The sequence below is a fragment of the Fistularia commersonii genome, chromosome 25 (assembly GCF_037954325.1).
Source record: "Fistularia commersonii isolate RoL2024-O1a breed Wild chromosome 25, RoL_Fcom_v1.0, whole genome shotgun sequence".
Lineage (NCBI taxonomy): Eukaryota > Metazoa > Chordata > Actinopteri > Syngnathiformes > Fistulariidae > Fistularia > Fistularia commersonii.
The window spans coordinates 9,896,823-9,916,974 of record NC_141308.1 but is presented as its reverse complement, the minus strand read 5'-3'; the positions used below and the strand labels follow the sequence as shown (position 1 = coordinate 9,916,974).

At 46.9% G+C, this 20,152-nt stretch overlaps 1 protein-coding gene across 4 annotated transcripts in view; it reads right to left on the bottom strand.

Annotated features, from left to right (window-relative positions):
• The window catches only part of dab1b (DAB adaptor protein 1b), a 47,355-nt gene extending 41,432 nt beyond the window's left edge, over positions 1 to 5,923 (bottom strand). For all 4 annotated transcript variants that reach the window (XM_086172683.1, XM_086172685.1, XM_086172684.1 and 1 more), the window contains exon 1: positions 5,593 to 5,923. The gene's annotated coding sequence lies outside the window, so the exon portion shown is untranslated. The remainder of the gene's footprint in view (positions 1 to 5,592) is intronic.
• Between the last annotated feature and the right edge of the window lie 14,229 nt (positions 5,924 to 20,152).

The following is a 20,152-nucleotide window of genomic DNA, read 5'->3' as shown; positions in this document are numbered from 1 at the left end:
AAAAATGTAGCTTGTGTCCTGCAAGGGTAGGGAAGAAAAAATATTATCAGCTGCAGTGTTTAAAATTTCATCAAAATAATCAATCAACTTAACACATGGGAATGGTGTCGCAAGCGATACCCTGATAAATGCAGCTAAAATGAGAGCTAACATTGCAACTGTATCGTATCCTCGGCTATATTTCAATACTATCTGCCATCATTTGATTATGAAGTTATCGCTCAAATGTTATGGGATTTGTAGCGCCTAAAATATTTGAAAGAAGCTTCAAATTGTCCAATGAGTTTCACTGATTTTCCAAAGTGTTGCTTATTAATTTGTATTGATCGCAGTGCAGTGCTGGACTGCATATTGTTCCGCTATCAATCGATATCACATTTACTGAAAAATCCAAAAAAAAAAAAAAAAAAGAAAAAGAAAAAAAAAGTCATAGTGGCCGCTTTTAACATCTAGGATCGTTCATGTAGGTCAAGTTTATTTTTGAAATAAATAAAGATAATTCTCTATTTTTTTTTTCTACCAGCTTGTCATATGGGGTGTTAAAATGTCACTGGATAGCTATGTTTTTCATGGTGTCACACCGTTGTCAAAAACGCTATTGTGCCCGTTATAATCAGATCAGATATCGGCTCGGCGGTGGTTGCCCTTGTTTCTATTCTCCAATCTAATTTAATTAATTTCAGGTTGTGTGAGAGCTGAAGTTGGGGGGGATGGGTGGGGTGCTTTACCTTGGCACAGATAAGAAGACAAACTAGATTTGAGGGTGCATAGATCTTGTCGACAGCGCACGTTGCCTTTTGGCAAGCGAAGCAAAGTCAATATACGGCGAGGTCTTTCTTACCTCCTAAGATTTACAGTATCTCCTGCTCCACAGCCTTCTACTTCGGTAGATGGATGAGTATTTCATACGGTGCCAACTGGCGCAACATGAGTTGAGCTGAAGGTCATTGTGACTCATTTCCAGCCCAGAAGCCGGGCGGTCTGAGACGTCGGTGCTAAATCTCCAGACTTGCGCTAGTGGTACAAAACAGGAAGGTGTAGTTCTGTGCTCCTGCTGCTGCTGCTGCTGCTTTACGGCACCGAGGCGGCGTCAGACTGCGCAGGGGCCGGAGACGGTTGGGAGTACAGTAGGGGGGGAGTGGGTACAGATTGTTGTAGCACCTCAAGGCATATGGCAGGGCGCCCCATGCCTCCCAGCTAATTGAGGCCTAATGAATCATTGGTTTGGCATGCTACATGTCCCTTGTGATGACTGGTGTCATTGATGCATTGAAGATGCCCGGTCCTCTGGAAGCGAAGCGGACTGTGACGGCTGTTCTGGCTGAACGCGGTAGACAGTCTGACACCGTTGGCTTCGCACCGCACACTTCGCTCAGTCACCAGATGTTGCAGGGCCGAGACACGAGGATTACTAGCCACCTCGCTCCGCACAATGGAAGTCATTGTGTGACCAGTTGGCAGTTCAATGCCCAATTTGATCGCGGTAACGGTCTCTATGGCGTTGGGATCGCTGCCTCGGTGTCGAATCGACACGGTCGACGTGATAAGGGACTCGAATGTGGGAAAACACTTAAAGTAAATGGCGCTTGACTTTTGCTTTTGAACGCATATCTACGATTTCTAAATTACATCTAGGGTTACTGGGACGATTAACGAGGCTTTTAATCTTTCATCGGTCATTCGCTAAATTTTTGCTGTTTTTTTTTCTCTTTCTAACCGATACTAAAGGGCTCCGCAATTTTGATTTTCGCTGCAAATTATTTCAAAATGGATATTGGAACAGTTTAATGATTTTTCTTATGACAGCTTAAAGTTCTATTGCTGATATTTTTTTGTTTTTTTGCATTTTCTTGAAGAAAACATATTTGGGTCGAAAATGACCCATAACACCATAGATGATACTATCGTTATTAATTTTAAAATGAAAAAAAATAGATCAACAAATTAATTTTAGAGATTACCAATATTCTGGTAACACAACATCCTTTAAATTATTTATATTGTTCTGGTTAATTTTTCTTTTATTTATTGAAATCGAGAGGTATACTAGTAACAATAAAAAGGCCCAGAGAACCACAACAAAAATATTAAACCCAATATTTTCATGGATAAGGAAGCCTAACAAGGTAACCAAGAGATGAGAAAAAAAATTGGAATTTAAGTTTTTATTTTTCGTGTATTTTAAAGCTGATTTAACACACGGGTCGAAACCGACCCTTTAACACAGGGGATGCTACCAGAAAACAAACACAGGAGGAGGGTTGATTATGGAAATGCAGCTGGGTGAAAAAAAAAGTACAATCTCGCCAATTGTATTTGCATTTTTTTTTCATATTGTGGGATTATTTACATTTGTATCTACCATGCAGGACCATGCTGGGAGGAAGTGTTCATTTGAAACAGTTTTTGCATTTCCAGTTTCCATGGTAGAGCCTGACATAACCATGATTTTTTTTTTTTTTTTTTTTAATATATCACCCAGTTTGAGGCCAAATATCCTGTTTCTTCTCCGGCAGCCTCTCTTGTCATAAGGTACCGGCGATATGAGTTATTCTTCTTCAGCTGCTCCCACCGCTTTTACTTTTGCTACTATCACATTTGGTCATCGCAGCCCTCCCGTTGCACTCCTGACGTACCCTGCACCTGTCGTGTTGATTACGCTCACGCTGGAGCCTGTGCCGCATTCAGATTTCGACAATGCTATCCGAGTCATCTCCTCCTTTTTTTTTTTTTTTCCTATGACCGAGGCAACCGGCGTAACCTCTGACCCGCTTTCTGCCGGGGGCCGCGTCTTCATTAATGAATAAGGTAGATGCGATAAAGCCGTGAGCAAAATGAGAACTCAGACACAGTCTTGCAAGATCATTAAAACGACTTTTATAAAAGATTCAGGATGAGACGGTAATTGTGCATCTAGTGTCGGATTGCGGAATTATGTCGCTGTAGCCTCCGTTCGTCAGATGCATTATCTCGGAGCGCGAGGAGGGGGGATCACAGGGGAGTTCACGTCGGGGTAAAACCACGGCAGTCCGACAACAAACGTGATAATACGTCGAGCTTTCGGCAATAGAAAAGGCAACGCGGCAAATGGGTGATGCGAGCTAAGTGCAAAACGACAAGCTGCTGGAAATGTTGTCCCCGCGCTGTCGCTGATGTGCTGAGATAGCATGACAAGGAAATTTCCCAACCACTTTACCAATTTTACTATAATTGCAAAAGGGGGAAAACGAATTATGTTCTTAATCGGATAAGATATAGCTCCCGTATCCAATATCTACTTCTGCTGTTGGGAGCTAAATTAAGAGTCTCGCTTCCACTGGGAGACCCAACAAGGATGTTCTTATTCGAGAAGTAATGCTCTCCAGTGTTTTGTTCGGCTGCATCTTAAGCCTCACAACTCACACTGTGCTGCAAAGAGCTGTCTGGGGATCACAACTGAAAACTGCACCGTACGCTTGCGTGTTTGTGTGTGCGGGCGCGTGCAAGCGCACACATGTGTCCTACAATCCAGCCAGAGAGTCCAGCTTAGGATCTGTTGCAGAACATCCCGTGTAAGGAGATTACTAAAGGCAGTTTGGCAGAAGTCGTCAGTGAACTTTGGTCCCAATGTCACTGCGCTAACGCTCACCTTGGAGCGAATTGTCGCCTTTCAGCCCACGACGTATAGATGCGCCATGTATGAGCTATTTTCTATCTGCCGTTTCTTACGTGGCCTTCCCTTTTACACGAGCGCTCGACCGAAAACAGGGCATCATGATAGACATATGGTCCAGTACAGAATTGTGCACTTGAACTGGTCATTCTGGCTCACATTTACTTTTAGCCCACGGGTGGCGTTTGGTCTTTGGAAATGCATCACCCTCGGAAGAACAATAAATCAGACCGGTGTCACCCGTGACCAAGCTCACTGACGGATTTCGTTGTGTAGCGGACCTTCAAAAAGGTTGACCGATCGATCGAGCGGTTGCAAGCATTTAAATTAATCGGTGACGATTTCGGTTAGTCGATTTAATCGGATTGAGTCGTATTTTCGAGAAACACGAGTCACCGTTCTCTAATCTCATCTGCCGAATGGAAATCTGTTTTCTTTGCGTTTCTGGGACACTAGGTTAAATATCTGGATTGGGGACATCTGATGATGTCATCTTGGACACCCCCCCCCCCCAGAGAAATATTTCATATCTCATAATCATATCACCAAAAGTGATCGATTGGAGTGATCAGCAAATAAATCAAGCGAAAATCTTGGAAAAAACACCTCCCCATGCTGAGGATGTTTTCCGATTCACCGGTAAAGATGCAAGCGTTTCTCTGCGCTCGTCGACAGCGGTGCGCCCGGGCGCCCGATTTATGACATCACAAAAAAAACTGAGGCCAAAATCTGCTCGGCGGTGCGACGGGGAATTAATCCTTCCACGTCACGACCACTGAGAGGGAGGGAAATAAATATATCAATAATGCATTCTGGAACATTTCCTGTGCTGGGGGAGAGAAGGTGGTCCTCTAGTGATAAGGAAGGGGTGATTATTTTTCTGCAAGTCATGATGTCAGATGCATATATGGAATTGCATAGGATTTTTGGTGCATGTAGAGTCACACAGAGGAGGAGGAGGGCTTTGAAAATAAATATTTTACATCATTACGACGAGGGTCTTCAGGCCACATTCAGGTGATTTTGCAGAAAACAGGTTAAAAGTTGGATTCACACCCGCAACCCTCAACACCAACCTTTAGTTTGATCCATGAACTTGAATTCTAAGCAGGTGCTGCTGGAGGAGGGGGGGGGTGAAGCTCAACGAGGACCGACCGCTGCTCAGACGCAGGCGGGAGCGCGCTGCGCGCTGCGGTGCGCGCTCCCGAGTCCCAACCATCCACAGGTCCCCGGCGCTGGAGCCCGGGCTGCACAACCATAACCACGCTGCGCGTTTTTTTTTTTCGTTTTTTTTTTTTTTTGCACAAAAGTCAAGTTATCTATCAAACATATGCGTCACCGTTCACTCAGTGGGTGGGGAGAGTGGGAGTGGGGGTGGGGGGTCGTGCAGCCAACCGGGGAGGACTCTGCACGGTGCGGCAGGGAATCCTTGGATGGAAAAAAAAAAGCGTCTGCATGTGCATCCACCCCCCCCCCCCAAAAAAAAACGAACCAACACCACCTGACACGTCCACGCAGAACCATCCGATCGACACGTCCCAATCCACGCGTGACCCGTGCGCTTTCCATTGCGGGACGGCGGTCCGTCTAACGGGCGTACCGGCGGGTTTTTTTTTTCACCATCGGTGTCCAGAAGATCCCGATCCAATTTCTGATTTTATTTTTTTCCCCTTCTTCTTCTTCTTCTTCTTCATCACACCCCCCCCACCCCCACCCCCACCCACCCATCCAGTCACCCACGGACGACTTGATCCCCCCCCACCACCCTCCACCCCCTCACCCTACACCACCATCCCCGTTCCCTCCGACGCGTCCGTGAATCGCATCCACCGGCAGCATCACACTTTATTTTATTTTATTTTTTTAAAGCACACACACACTAACACACACACACACACACATTACCGGAGAAAGCCACCGCAAGTGAGATGTCACCTTACCTTTCCCCCCCGCGGATGCGTCTCCTCCGGAGTGTCCCATTTATGCCTTTTAATCCACATCCGTGTCCCCTTCATTTGAGCGCTCTGCGCGCCCCCCCACCCGCCCCCCCTCCGATGACAGAGACACGGTGTTCAAGAAAATCCATGTGTTAATTCCATTTGCCCGGACGACGCGCAAGGTGGAAATCACATTGCCTCGGCTTTTTTTTTTTTTTTTTTTTTTTTTTTCCCCCTCTTTCTTTTTTTTTTTTTTTTTACATATTCAAAAAAAAAAAAATGTTCAAAATGTTCTTCTTGAATAATGAAAGAAAAAAAAAAAGAAAATGAAAATCCCGTATAAGCTCTCTTCTTCCTCTTCTTCTTCTTTTTTTTAAAGCTCCTCTCTCTGCAGCACTGAAGTTGCCTGGTTACCCCTGTTTCTCATTCAAGGAGATACAGCGGCCAATCATAGCAGCAGCCGGAGAGATTAACTATTTCTTGGCTCCACTATTCTAGTTTCAGGCTAAAATGAGGGGAGTGGGCGGGGAAAACTGGGCCCCCGGTGACAGGGGTGGGGGTGGGAGTGAGGGTGGGTGGGGGCGAAAAATTAAAATGCACAGAGGATAATGTAGAAAGAGAGAGAGAGAGAGAGAGGGGGATCCTTTTGAGGGAGTGTGTGTGTGTGTGTGTGTGTGTGTGTGTGTGTGTGTGTGTGTGTGTGTGTGTGTGTGTGAGGGGGGGGATGGAGGGGATTAAATATTTTTCGAAAAAATAAAGGATCCGGGAGAGGAGGAGGGGACCGGTTGACACTTCTTGCGACGAGAGAGACAAAGATGTGAGGGAGTTGGATTCAGGACGGCCGGGATGTCAGGTGACCCCCCCCCCACCCCCACCCCCCCCACCCCCCGAATCCCCCTCAGCCCCCCGACGCCTTCCCATCCCTCCTTCAGGAGGGCGATCCGTCTCTACGGGGGCAGCGCGGATCCATCTCATTTTCTCAAATCCCCAAAAACCAATCCATCAAGGTAATTGATCGTCCCCCCCTTTAACCAGCCATCCGTCAAGTGAGCCCCCCCTCCCCCGCCCCCCCCTGTCCCACTCCAGTCCCCCTCATCATAGGGCCGCTATTGATTTCAATCAACCCCCCTCCCTCCCTCCCTCCAGGTCAGGGTAAAAGGTGTAAGGCGGGGGTGCTCGGCATGTGGGGGGACAAAATGACCCCCCACCTTCAAGCTCTGCAACTGATACATCCAGGTCACGACCTTCCGTTCAACAAACACACACACACACACACACACACACACACACACACACACACACACACACACACACACACACACACACACACACACACACACACACACACACACAGCTAAATTAACAGTCAGTGCAGCTACAGGCTGTCCCTGACATGAGTCTGTGCAGAGGTGCAGTAAGGGTGGGGAGGGGGTCGGGGGGGCACAGCTGGGGGTCTTGCCAGCTTGACAACAAGCTTCTACGAAAACACCCGTCCCTGAAGGGGAGGGGTTGGTGACCCGTGTTTGGTTGTGTGTGTGTATGTGTGTGTGTGTGGGTGTGTGAGAGCATGAAGAAATCTCTCAAAATTCCAACAGAGGGGAAACACGCTTCTCCATCCCTTCCGAGGATTCTGCTGTATGTTTCTGGTTTTCTCCGGTCATGCGACCTGCGTCCGGACCACGCCGGGTCCAAAATGGTATCCAAAAAAAATAACCCCCCCCCCCTCACCTTTTTTCATTTTTTCTTGCGCCACATCCAGTAAGTTTGATTGATGTATCGCTGGCTTCGCTCCATCACACAGATTACGAATGAAAACAACATAGTTGGGGTGCTCCTCCCCCCACCCCCGCCCCGTCGGAGCGGCAAAAGCTGTACGTGACAGACGCACACACTGACACAAATGCGCGCACACACACACACACACACACACATACACACTTAGTGGTTGATTGACATGCAGCTCTTGGCTTCAGCACAGTTTAATCCCGCTCCTTTCACAGATGGACTCAGTCTTTCCTCTTTTTGTCTGGTGTTACCAACAGTGGTATGTCAAACACACACACACACACACACACACACACACACACACACACGCACAAGGATGTTACTATCATCATGGGGACATGTCCCCAATCCCCGTGGCCAAACCTTAACAATCACATTTAAACGGCCTCACATAATTCCAACCCCTGCTCCCACAGAGAGTCTTAACCCTCATTCGGCATTTCGAACCGGGAATCTCGGCCCAGCAAACCACCTGACAGGTGTCGCGGGGGGGGGGGGGGGGGGGGGGGGGGGTGCGCTCTGACCCCACAAGGATAGGCGAACGCTATCTCACAAGCACTGTACATCACCACGTACTTTTGTTTACGGGAGAGGGAGGCTGCTGTGTGGGGTTCTAATCCCCTCTGTAACCCGCCCTCCCTTTAGCGGCAACCCCTGTCACCACACACACACACACACACACACACACACACACACACACACACACACACACATCTACTCTGGTCATTAAAAAACAAAGGAGGTCAGTGTCAGCGGTGGAATCGGGCAGCTGGGTCCTGTGAGGCGAGAGTTAATCCTCATTTTCAAGGCCGAGCGACAAAAAGAAGCCTTGCAGATGAAATGTTTCGCGAGGCAAGAGTTACACGGGAAACACATGCGCCACCTCGCTACTCGCATCCGTCCATCCCACCGCCATCGGTCGAGGTAGTGTTTGTTCACACTCTCGGCTACGTCTTCCTCGGCGCTGTTTATTAACGTGAATTAAGAGAGGAAAGATTAGATGTCCCCCCCCCGATCGTATTCCACTTCTGCAAAGGCTTTGATTTCCATGCAGATAAGCCTGCGCCGATAATGGCGAGGAACTGCCCTGGAGAAATAAGGCAGGGAGATAAGATAAAGCGAGCAGATCCTCATCCAGACAAAAACACAAAGAGGAAAGTCACCACCCCACATGGCGGTTAATCTCCTTTCAATCCAGAGATTACTCTGGTCAAAAATCTCGGAGCTGCACCCCAGCAAATGATTAGTCATCTCCCGGCGGAGCGATGGTTAACCGGTGGCTCCCCCTTGTCAAACGCCAGATTGAACGCGGATCAATGAGCACCTCTTGGTTACAATGGCGGCGCAGCAGCTTTGGGATCTCGACACGACTTGCACGTTAAAAAGCAGAAAACGCGATTAACACGCCGGTGCGAGATTTGTGATTTGCAACGGTGTTTCCCGCTCATCGCCGAGGCCTCTGGCTCCCCGATAAGGACGTTCAGGTGCGCGGCTGGTGCGAAGGAAGTGTCCCTGAATGCTATCAAGGAGAAAGCATCAGCCTATGCTAATTAAATGTTTTGATCGGGGCTAATCGCATCTTTGCGCTTGCGCTCGAGTGATTAGCATGCAGGAGGACGCGGCGGGGTGAAGCTTGACATCGATAAATGACACATGACCTTTGACCCCGAACCTTGAACAGTTATCAGTAGCGCCCGCGGGTGTCTTCATTTCCGGCAGCTTGGCTGAATCATAATACACACACTGCGGGTCTGGGGGCTCAGAGGGGCCCCGGGGAGGTAAGGGGTCATGGGGGGGGGAGGGGGAAAAAGTCGGAGGATGTTTGGGGTTACAGAAATGTGGTAAATGACCGAGGTTGCAGAAAAGCAAGGCACAGGTCAGGTGTGAGGTTTAAACTAGCTTTCCCGGACTCCTTTCTGTGTGGAGTCTCTATGGGTTTCCCCCGGGTTTTCCGGTTTCCAGTCCAAAAACAAGCAGGGGGTTCATTGGAGACCCTACATTGCTCAGACGAGTGAATAGTCGTGTTTTCAGTTGTGGCCCCGTGACAGACGGGTTGAACCCGCCTCTCGCCCAATGACAGCTGGGATAGACTCCAGCTCCCCCACAACCCTGAATGCAGGATAAGCGGTATAGATAATGGATGAATGAATGAATATCAATATAAAGACCAGCTCTGCAATGGACATTGCTAAAAAGAGAATCGCTAACCACTGCTGTGTTTGGTTAAAATCTTCATCACTGTAATTTCCGGACTATAAACCGCTACTTTTTTCACACGCTTTGAACACTGCAGCTTATACAATGATGCGGCTAATTGATAGGGTTTTTTTCCAACATCGGACCAATAAAATTACCGTGAAATTCTGTGGCTGTTCAATTCTGAAACTGAAGACGATGATTTTAATGGTTTTAGTACGCAGGTGGAAGACGAAGATAGTGATCAGCTGGAAAGGGGGGATAGAAAATGAATGGATGGATGAAGTTTTCCTTGTGTTATTTATTATTAATCTTTTTCATCAGCCGTGTCACAGGCACGGTTCAGAAAAAAGGCATTTCCGGCACCTATTTGTCGATGTTAATGCATTTGATTAAAAAGTAAAAAAAAATGTTTGTGCGTCATCATGTTGCAACGGGGACACCTGTGGCTTATAGACAAGTGCGGCCTATTTATGTACACATATTTATTTTTAGCCAGTGGGGCTGATAGTCAGGTGTGCACAATAGTCTGGAAATTAGAGAATCATTTGATGATTCAGTATTGATAAATCCATTAATCTCTCCAAATCTTCGGTAGATTGAATGATTAATGCCACAGTCATAAAATCCATCCATCCATCCATCCATTATCTACTGCAGGGATGGGCAAACTTTTGGGCTCAGGGGCCGTATTTACTTTTAAAATTTGACAGACGGGCTGGCTTAGCACAAGATACAATACATATTAAAAAAGATAAAAAAAAAAAAAACGCATTTGTTGACAGTACATATCGAACTCATCTGACATTTTTCTGAACATTGTCTGACGTTTGCTTTGAAAAGACAACCGGCTGGGTTTTGAAGGCTCTGACGTTTGTTTGCATTTCATGCACAAAACCGGTTTTTCCCTTGTAGCTTCACATTCAGTTCATTCATGTGTGTCAGTATGTCCACAGTAAAGGCTAAATCACAAAGCTAATCTGTGTCATTTAGCTCGGGAAAGTGTTCTCAAGCAGCTCCAAAAATGAATTAATCTCCTGTTTGAGCTCCCGCATTCATTGATCCAGTCATTCCCATCCATCAAGTATGACTTCTGCACCGATCTTTGGCGGGCCGGATTAAAAAGACCAACGGGCCGGATGTGGCCCGCGGGCCGTAGTTTGCCCACCCCTGCAGTAGATTCTATTGCTTTTCCTGCAGCCGCGGGGGATGCTGGAGCCTACCCCAGCAGTCATTGGGCAAGAGGCGGTTTTCACCCTAGACCGGCTGCTAGATAATTGCAGGGCCACATATAGAGACATACAACCATTCATTCTCTCATTCACACATCCGGGCAATTTTTCCAATTTCTTTCAATGACCTGCATGTTTTTTCTGGACTGTTGGAGGAAACCAGAGGGAGGAAAGGGAATGGAGGCAACGTGGAGACTCCTCACAATGGCCCCCTGTGGGAATCAAGCTAGGGTCCTTCGTGTTGTGAGGCGGAACTGCTAAGCATCGTGCCGCACCGTACAATCATTAAAGTTATTTCCAAAAATACATGGGGAAAATCAGAGGGAAATCATTAGAAAAAAAACCTGGAATATCCAACAAAAAAAAATGCAAAAAAAATAGGAAGCAGTTAACACAGGAAAGTTTTTGAATATTTTTGTAAGAAAAATAAGTTTCTATTTTTCAAGACATTTTTGTTATATCAAATAGTTTATGTAACCTGTCGCTCATTGGACTACAACACATAAAATACTTGTGATGCCACAATTTATGTTTTTTTTCATTTTCTGTAGTGATTAGCCTGTATTTGCAGTCACGGTGGACTTGGAGCGAGAGGCAGGGTTCACCTTGGACCGGCCAGCGGACCGAGGCGGGAAGCCCTGTCCGAATTGAACCGTGGATCTTCTAATCACTGCACCACCATAGCACCCTGAAGCTCAAATGTTCAACCGTAAAACCAGGAGGAAGAATACATTATCTAACTCCAATACTTGGATATCTGATGTGTTCAAAGTACACTGCCAGTTTTCATCATGATTTCAACATTTCGCATTATTTGCGCCGTTGTGAGCTGATGCTCCGTCTCACTGCAGGGACTGGTGCGAGCCGCTCGAGAGCCAAGACGGCATATCATTAATCGCATGAAGCCACAACAGCTGTCTTGTCAAGGTCATCCGGGTCTGGAGAAAATCTCGCTCGTAAAACTTGGGATAATAAGACGGCAGAGATCCCGATGCAGGTCTTTTCAGCCGCCTTTTCAAAGAACGGAAGTAAAATCCAAGATTATGTCCCTCTCGTTCGGCCTGAAAATTGCTTTTCCATAACATTTGCCGTTGTACCCTGCGTCTGAATAACCTTGTTTATCATCATCAGCCATAGCCTGGAAAGATAATAAATGTCAACTTTGAACCTCCCGACAAACAGGAGAGATTCACCCCGAGTGTTGCACAGAAAATACAGCACGGGGGGAGGGAGGGGGCATGCAGTTGGAGCTCAAGGTATGAGGTTTATTAGCTGCTGATATTTAATCAGAAGCACGGGAGACAGATGGACAATGACAGGTGCCAGTTTGCATTTGGGGAGAGAAAATGTATCTAAATCCATCTGCTGAATTTTTAATTAGAAGTGTTAACACGGCGTGGCTGCCTTACATCTGTGATTTTTGGATACAGGGTAGTCTGCAAATATCCTGGACCAGCTAATTGGGGTCTGAACATTTCGATTACCCGCGCTGCCAAGGAGGTTATGTTTTCGCTGCTGTCTGTCTGTTTGCAAGATTACAAAAAAAAAAAAAAAAAAAAAAGAAAGAAAAAGCTACAAGGACAATTTTCATGTAAATGAGCAAAAGTTGTGGCAATGCCAGCCGGTTCAATATCGGGGCGGACCGGGGCGTTTTTCAGTCATTTCCTAGAAATATAAATAGCACCCTTCATTCTCCAGGGTTGAACTTTTGCACCTGCACGTTAAAACAATCGGACGTCCACACACCCCGTAGTTTGAACCATTTAACCGAGAGGAAAGAGCTAATTAAATGACCTGTTTTAGACACGTGAACATCTTTCTGGAATAGTTTGGCAAAACAGCGGTGCCAACCAGTCTTCCCAGTGGAAATGCCCAGTGCCTCCTATTGGCTGGTAGCAGTTCAGAAGGAGCTGCTTTAGATGCTGTTCAGTGGGGGGGTGGATGAAGTTCTGGGCTGGATGAAGACCAGGAGGGTCTGGTTGATCTGCAGAGATGTGAACATGCAGCAGGGAGGAGGGGGTTGCTGGAGCATGGCACCAGTTTGCGCATGATATTTTGAAAACACGTACCAGGAACTAATCTTTCTGATGATGCACAAAAAAAAAAAAAAAAAAATGAATCGATACAGCCGAACAAAGGAGCCCGCGTTAACCTCGAGGAACAGTTAGTTGATCATGACGCCGGGGTTTGACACGGGCATTGTGTGTAAATGTTGAGTCGATCCAGGTTCCTCTGACAAACAATCGAAAACGATTTGTTCAGTGGAAATGTGCCATGTCAAAGATGTTTGCAGTTTTCTCCTGTGTTATTCTTTGCAAACGGATTCTGAACGTGAATAAAGAAGTCATCCATCTATCCATTATCTACCGCTTATCCTTCATTCGGGGTCACAAGGACGCTGGAGTCCATCCCAGCTGTCACTGGGCAGGAGGAAGGGCTCACCCTGGACCGGTCGCCAATTTATCGCAGTATCGAAACAACCACTCACTCATACATCTGGGCAATTTTTTCCAGTGGACCTTTAACATAACTTTGGACTGCGGGAGGAAACTCGCGACCTTTGTGCTGTTAGGCGGAAGTGCTAACCATTGCACAACTTCTTTTTCTTCTCCTTTCGGCTTTTCCCTTCAGGGGTCGCCCACAGCGAATGAACCTTCTCCATCTAATCCTATTCTCTGTATCCTCCAATATCACACCAGCTACCTTCATATCCTCCCTCACTACGTTCAAAAATCTTCTCCTTGGTCTTCCTTGAGACCTCCTGCCTGGCAGCGCCAATTCCAGCATCCGTCTAGCTATACATTCACTATCCCGCCACTGTACATGATCCAACCATCTCAGTCTGGCTTCACTGACCTTCTCTCCAAAACATCTAGCATGAGCCGTCCCTTTGATAGACTCATTCCTGATCTTATCCATCCTGGTCACTCCCAAAGAGAACCTTGGCATTTTCATCTCTGCGGCCTCTAGCTCTGCCTCCTGTCTTTTGGTCATTGTTACTGTTTCTAGTCCATACAGCGTCACTGTGTCACGATGTGCTGGGGCGGACTCGAGCAGGGAACCACACTTCGGGACAGAGATGGGTGGAAAGCGCTTTTATTCGGTTGAAGTTGCAGGCTGGACGGGATGCAGGCTGGACGGGTTGCAGACTGGACGGGTCGGGTTGCAGACGGAGCGGGCCCCAGGCAGGGTGGCAGACTAAAGAGTACGGGATGCAGACAGGACGAGTTGCAGACAGAACGGCAGAGGCTGGGCCTCAACAGTACGGGTTGCGGCAGGGGACAGAGGTCACGCCGGCCGTCTGGGCCCGGCCGTGACTCGGGAAGGGAACAGAGGTCACGCCGGCCGTCTGGGCCCGGCCGTGACTCGGGAAGGGAACAGAGGTCACGCCGGCCGTCTGGGCCCGGCCGTGACTCGGGAAGGGAACAGAGGTCACGCCGGCCGTCGGGGCCCGGCCGTGACTCGGGAAGGGAAAGGAGGTCCTACCTGGGGTCCGGTCATAGCAGGGGTGAGGTCCGGGTTGGCAGGGGTGAGGTCCGGGTCGTGGCAGGGTCCCACAGTAATCCATGAAGACCACAATCCCCCGGCACCAGGCAGAGAGTGCCGCTGCCCTTTATAGGGATCTCGATTAGCGGAATCTGCTGCAGCTGGCGCAGATTACAACGGGGATCAGCTGTGAACCCTGACACACTGGTCTCACCACTGTCTTGTACACCTTTCCTTTCATTCTGGCCGATAGTCTTCTATCTCATAGTACCCCTGACACTTTTCTCCACCCATTCCAACCTGCTTGAACACGTCTTTTCACCTCTTTTCCACGCTGGGGTTGGGGTTGCAGTACACGTAGATTGTTTATATAGCGACTACAATAATAAATGTGAATCCACTGTGTGGATCCACCTTTTCCCCTCTGAAAAGAAACTTTCCATCTGACAACTGTTTTCTACTCATTTTGCTAGCTTACATTTTTGTCACTCAAGTGACCGAGATGTAAACAAGAGATTTTGGTCATTTTTCAAAATAAAAGATTTTTCCAAATAAAGATTAATTCAGACTCAGATTATAAATCCAAAAGAAATAATTGATTATTTCTTGTGCGGCCTGGTACCAATTGATCCATGGACCAGGGATTGGGTGAGACACCACACCGCTGACTCACATCGAGCATACAAGTCCTGAACCAGTGTAACATACTTCTTTGCCAATCCAGATTTCCTCAAACAATACCAGAGCTCCTCTCTTGGAACTCTGCCATATGCTTTTTCTAGGTCTAAAAAAACACAATGCAGCTCCCTCTGGCCTTCTCTGTGCTTCTCTATTAGCATTCTCAAAGCAAATACTGCATCTGTAGTACTCTTTCTAGAGCCACCTATAAAGAAATCAAAGGCCCAGAAAACAAACAGGTGACAGGCACCTTTGGGTTATATTTGGAGTGTTTGAGTGACAGTGGATGGCTTGTGGTTAGCATTTACAGCAAGGAGGTTCCTTGTTCAATTCCGATAGGAGGCCTTTCTGTGTGGAGTACGGATGTCCCCCTGTGTCTTCATGGGTTTCCTGCCACAGTCCAAAAATTGGAATTCATTGGAAACCCGAGATTTCCCAGGCGTGCGAATGAGCAAGTGAACGGTAGTATGTCTCTATATGTGGCCCTGTTATCGACCGGTGGCCGGTCCAGGGTGACCCCCTCTCACCCAATGACAGCTGGGATCAGAGAGTAGGGGTCTCAACGGTTTGTCATTTGGTTCATGTGGAGAGAAAAGATTGCTCTGAAAAGTAACTGAATGTAAAACTACCTACATTTTGGAATATTCTTGTTTTGGTTTGTTTTCACAACACAACCACCATTCTCATAAGACGAATGCACGATGATGCAGAGACAAAGACGGGAAAGGCATGGATTGGTTTGGGTTCATATTTCTTGTTTTACGATTTTCTTTTTATTCTATGTATTTTACTATGCATTTGTGATTATGAGGTTTTTCTTGTAAAGTCATGGTGTTTCATTCTTTTGGACGGCACTCAAAAAAAAAAAAAAAGTATTTCCTGGCATTTCTTTATCAGACTTGGAGCTTGGCCTCTAATAGGCTGACAGATTTTTTTTTTCTTACACTCTCAATTGAAATCTACCATTGATACTTAAAACAAAGTTTTCCCGCAAATATTTTTCTCTTTCTTTGTACTATGTAAATGAAAACTCAGACCCCACAGGAGCCCAATCAGGTTTCTTTGAAAACATGCGACACCTCGCTCGCGTCCATTTTGTCATAGAAGGCCTGCCTGGCAGCGAGTACGCCGGATCTCTAGGAATCCCAAAACGCACTACGCGTGTGTGCACGCCCCCAAATCACGGACAAAATCGTCACAGGCCTCGGATGGCATATTTGTGACACGATGTGATTTATTGTGTCAGAAAAGAAAGACGAAGAGGGTAATTGCAGGGTGAGTGAAGGGAACAAAGTTTGCAGGTGTCAGCGTAACTTTCCACGCCGCAGCGGGATTTTGATGAATTTATTCATGGGTGGGCGACACTGCCAAGTCAAGGACAACCACCATGTAATTAGCCAATAAATTTAGGAAGTGATTAATTCTAAATTTTAGCTATTTAATTAAAATATGCGAGACACAGCCATTGTCGTGACATCAAAGTTTGAAGGATTTGTAGTCGCTTCTCAACGTTAGCTTAAAAAAAGCACACACACACACACACACTGCATTTGTCTCTCATTGCACATCGCTGATTTACTGAGCACGTTTGGGTGCAGCACTGGTGACTCAAGCAAGCTGATTCCTTCAAAGCAGAGGAAGAGTTTGAGAGCCATTACCGATATAATTGGATTTCATTTCAACCATGTGAGAGGAAAAAAAAAAAAAAAAAGACTTGTCGCCACCCTGGAGAAAAGGAAGTCAAAATTCAATCATTGTATTTACTGCGCTATGTGGAGGGAGGGGAGTTTGTTTGTGTGTGTGTGTTTCGGATGTGTGTTTTTTTTTTGAGACATGCGCCTCGACATGTGTGCATATTTCGCCGTGCAGTGTGGGTGTGTGCGTTGCGCATCTCAAGGCGTGAAATCCCAAGACACACACATGCAGTGTCAAATGAATCTAGGGGGAAAGAGAGAGAGAAATAGCTTCCCCTGGCGCTCTTGAAAAGGAAGTCATCAAAGAAGGACAAACCCAAGACAGTACACGCGGGACGGGAAGGAACCGGGGATTCGGGCTATTTTCAGAAACACGTCTCCTAAATTGTGTGTAATGTCATCTGTGGACAGCAGAAATGTCCATCTTCGCGAGACCCCCTGTCACACGAGCCCCGAAACTTGTACGCCGAGCCGGATTTTACTCCGCATCAGGGGGAAAAGCAGGAAGGACATGAGGCTGGTGAGACAGTTCATATAGTTTGTTTTATTTTCCTGTTGTTTACTGAGATAGAACAGAAACACGTGCAAATTTTAGGAAGCGATCCGGATAAGAACGCTCCAGGAAATGGGTTTTCACCCGAAATCGGAACAAAGCGACCTCGATGTTAAAACCGAATTAGCACGAAATTACAATTGCCATTGTTCAGGCACAAATGTTGGGGTCGGACCATTTAAAAGAGAAATCGAGCAAGCGTTAGAAAAGTCACATCTTTTCTATAAAGTCAGAGCAGAGGGTGCCTCACGTGCGCTGACCCTCGAGGCAGCGTGCCGGGTTCGCTCGAGCCGGGCACACCTGTGCACCTCCCTGCCGGGCTAACATCACCGATGTGAACAAGGAGTCTGAGGATTCCTGCTTTTACAATAGTGAAGCTAAAAATAATAATACATTGATGTTGTCACAAAAACCAATCCGATGCGCAAACAGCAAAAACACTGACTGGAGCAAACATAATGGTTATTCCCAGATGTTATTTCAGCTGAATGCTTGGTAACATTTGCAAACCAAGGCTAGCCGACTCATGGAAGAAAGGAGCGGTCGATTTTAGCTCTTTAAATATCTGCAGTCTTTCTTCATTCAGTATCTATAGCCCTTATTCTGCTCTCTGGAGGATATCCCTGTTGTCATTGGGCGAAAGGCGCGGTTCAACCTGGACGGGTCGCCGGTCAATCACAGGGCTGCATATGAGATGAGATGAGATGTACTTTATTGATCCAAGGATTGGGAAATTATTTGGCGGCGGCAGCATAACATACTAAGGACAGACAATGAAAAATGAAAATAAACTAAAATCTGGGGGTCTAATGAAGTAGCGTAGTATTTAAACGCGTCTATACATTTTTACCGTATATACAGCAGGAAATAAAAGCAATGTGCAAAGTGGCAATGTAAAGTCCGCTATCGAGTGCATCGTTGTGCAGGGTTACGTCATGTGGCGGGAAAGATCTCCAGTATCTGTCCGTTCGACTGCAGAACGCATACAAAATAGACACATACGACCATTAACTCTCTTATTCACTCATCTGGGCAATTTAGAATCTTCAATGAACTAACGGCATGTTTTTGGACTGCGAAACCAACACAGACACAAGGAGACCAAAACAAAACAACAATAACAAAAACAGTGCGAAACAAAACAGTGCAATGCTGTAATTTCTGAATTGTACCGCAAAATTCCGACACCGCCGAGTTCCGATTTAATTCAACGTATATGATCATGATTTATATGATTTATATGTATTTATATGCTCCTTAAAAAGGTTTTAGGTTTGTTCGTTTGACCCATTTCCAAAGAAAACTATCCCGTCTCGAGAATATTCTCGTCTCCCTCCGGGTGTCGGGACTCACGCCCCTTGCTAAATGTCAATTTGTGTGGTTTTCAAGGTGGCACCTGGATTGAGCTCATCTTTTTTGGAGCTTGTCAAAAGAAAATAGGAGAGCTCAGCAAAAAGATGGGAGGAGCAAATAGAGCAGGAGGGAGTATTTGATTTGCCTTCGATAGCTTCCAAACCCCTTCAGCCTTCTGCGTCACAGCCCTCCGACAGGCAGATCCACGTTGGCGTCTTTGCATCATCACACATCCCATGCTTGTGCCGACAAATGAGTGCAGCTGCTGCACACCTTTCCGTCTGGCTGACACATATATATTTAACCGCCCACGCACAACCCCCCCCTACACACACACACACACACACACAAACACCTCACATGACACGCACACACACGTGCAAGATGCAAATCTGCGGCACGCTGACACTGAGGCGAGGCTTTTCTGCTCACACTTGCAGACGCGCAGGGGCTGCCCCGAGATATTCATTAGAGATTTAGGAGTTAAACTGGTGCAGAGCCCAGATTAAGGCTTTGATCGTCCTCGAGGAGTCGCTTCGCCAAGATGTTGACTATGGGTTATTTAAAAGCTGGAGGCATCTTTGGACACACACTCGCAACTACAGAGGCTGCCGCGCTAACATCTGGAGTCCGGGTATGACTCTCCTCCCACCAAATCCTCACCGCAATCCTAAATGTGCCAGGCTATTGTTCAGAGAGTTCATATCTGGCAGAATGCGAAGCTCGACAATACACAAATATGATAATAAGACTCTTCTTCTGATATTTTGAGGCTCTGACCCAGTTTTGATTTGTTCCACAGGGGGCGTTACTGTGATACATTGCCTCGTAACAGAACTCTAAATCCCAATAAACAGTGAATCCACCGCATAATTACGCCATAAACTTTCAGCGCGGAAACAAACAAGTGCAGGAGGCTCGTGATGGATCGCCGGATCTCGCCTAAGCCAGGTATCACATTTGCAACCTACTTGGAGTGAAAACACGGGGATTGAAAGCGTGAGGAGGGTGGCGGTGGCGGGGAATGGGCGTTTGAGAGGGGGAGAAATGAGCGACGAAACAAGAAGCATTGGAAACGCAGATTGCAAAAATGAGCAAGATGGAGGACAGAGGGTTCCGCTAAGTGCCGTGCTTTGCCTCGTGCGAGGCGGCGTGACGCCGGGCGCTCGCCACGACCTGCCCGCCGAAGAGCGAGGCAGACGCGTAACGGCGTAAGGAGAAGAACTCAAATGTCAGCCGGTAACGGCGGCATGTTATATTAATCACAGTCAGGGGGCCTCCTTAAGACCGCAACATCCTTGGGGAAGAGTGTCATAAAAAATAACGCAGTAAAGAGAACTGTGTAGCAATGCAGCATGAAAAATGCCCTCCATCTGCAGTGACTCAGCCAGTGAAACCAAGGTAAAGAGGACTATGTTTGCCCACTCCCTTTCTCCCCTCGTCTCTCAGCTATCACTCTGTCTGTCTCTTTCTCCGTGCACGCTTGGCTTCATAGACTCATCTCCATCCTGCATACACATATGTGGATTTTACGAAAAAGGAAAAAAAAAAAAGGGGGGGGGGGGGGCGGAAAAGGAAGACACTTG